The sequence below is a fragment of the Miniopterus natalensis genome, chromosome 2, assembly GCF_054644295.1.
Source record: "Miniopterus natalensis isolate mMinNat1 chromosome 2, mMinNat1.hap1, whole genome shotgun sequence".
Lineage (NCBI taxonomy): Eukaryota > Metazoa > Chordata > Mammalia > Chiroptera > Miniopteridae > Miniopterus > Miniopterus natalensis.
Window position 1 is genome coordinate 116,647,221 of NC_142082.1, and position 1,718 is coordinate 116,648,938.

The following is a 1,718-nucleotide window of genomic DNA, read 5'->3' on the forward strand; positions in this document are numbered from 1 at the left end:
CTATTCTTTAATAGTCACTGTTACATTAGCTCACTGAAGAAATCTTTTGATTTGATAAAGATGCTTATTTAGCTTTGTTAACCCAATGATTCTCAATCTTATTTCTCTTTATATTCTTTTCTATATATCGCTTTCTTCATAGTTGGCATTACTTGACAGACAGTAAAGTGGACCATGGGGTCAGGGTGCCTGGGTTTAAATACTGACTCTGCTATAGATGCATTATCTAAGACAAGTTATATCACATTTATTTTATTTTATTTTTTTGAAGTTAAATTTTGGTGTCATTTATTTTATTATTTTTTAAATTTATCTTTATTGTTGAAAGAATTACAGATATCCCCTTTTTTCCCCATTGACCCCTTCTACCTTGCCCCTACCCCCTGCCCCAGGCCTTCACTAAGCTATTGTCTGTGTCCACAGGTTATGCATTTATGCACATAAATTTTTTGGTTAATCTCTCCCCTCCCACTTACCCACCTCTGTCTTCCCTCTGAGATTCATCTTTTTTATTTTAAGAATAGTTTTAGATTTACAGAAAAATTGTGAAAATGATACCCTGAGTTCCCATATACTCTGCATCCAATTTTCTCTATTAACATTTTATATTGGTATGGTATATTTGTTACAAATAAATGGACTGCTATTGATACATTATTTACTAAAGTCCATATTTTATTCAGATATCCTTAAGTCTATTTTTCTGTTTGCGGAGCCTTTGAAGATTAACACATTTTATTTAGTCATTAGGCTCTCCTTGACTGTGTCCTTGCCAGTGCCCCCGAATGGCCGCCCAGAATCTTGATCTGGGCTCCGCCAGCATTGCCATGGCCTGTAAAGAAGCCAAGTTCAGTCCAGGAGCTTCAGGTTTAGGGGAGTGGTAGGGAGATGTAGGCAATAAGTGAGTGGTGGTGGAGGTTACAGCAGGAGCTGATGACCCTCCTGATGTCTGGCAACAAAAGAATTTCTGCCTTCCCGAACCACACAACCTTTTCAAATGGATGGGACCATCCATGGAGCAGTGTGCAAAGTATATGAAGACCTGGGGTATAAGCTCTCCCTAGAGCTCCCCAGTGCCTACCTACCCACACAACACACCCTCTGGGAATTTCCTCAGGCCCTGCTCCCACCCCAACGTGGACACCCTGGTAACATCTGCCTGGACTCCTGAAGGACAAGCGGTCTGCCCTGTATGACATCAGGACCATCCTGCTCACCGTCCAGTGCTTGCTGGGAGAACCCAACATTGATAGCCCGTTAAACACACGCTGCTGAGCTCTGGAAAAACCCCACAGCCTTTTAAAAAAACCTTTGCAAAGCAGGCCTCCAGACAACAGCCCTGGCCTATACTACCCAGCCTCTCTCTTTGTGTTGTCTTTTTATTTTTTCTTTAATGGTCTATCTTTGCCTTGATTTCTGTATAGGACTCTGTCTTTTCAGCTGTGGTGTCATATTTGTTTTGTTTATTTCTTTATTTTTTATTAAGTCTCGGTTGAGCCTCTGTAATGAATATATTAAATAAATATAGAAAAAAAGTCAAGGCTCCCCTTCACTTTGACAGTTTCTCAGACTTTCCTTGTTTTTATGACCTGTTTTGATTATATTACAGAATACTAGTCAGGCATTTTTAGTGTCCCTCAATTGGGATATATCTGATTTTTTTTTTCATGGTTAGATTAGGGTTATGGGTGTTTAGTAGAAAGACCAAAGAAATAAAA

At 39.5% G+C, this 1,718-nt stretch overlaps 1 pseudogene; it reads left to right on the plus strand.

Annotated features, from left to right (window-relative positions):
* Positions 1 to 785: 785 nt before the first annotated feature.
* LOC107526861 (ubiquitin-conjugating enzyme E2 C-like) lies at positions 786 to 1,515 on the plus strand (annotated as a pseudogene).
* The last annotated feature ends 203 nt before the right edge of the window (positions 1,516 to 1,718 follow it).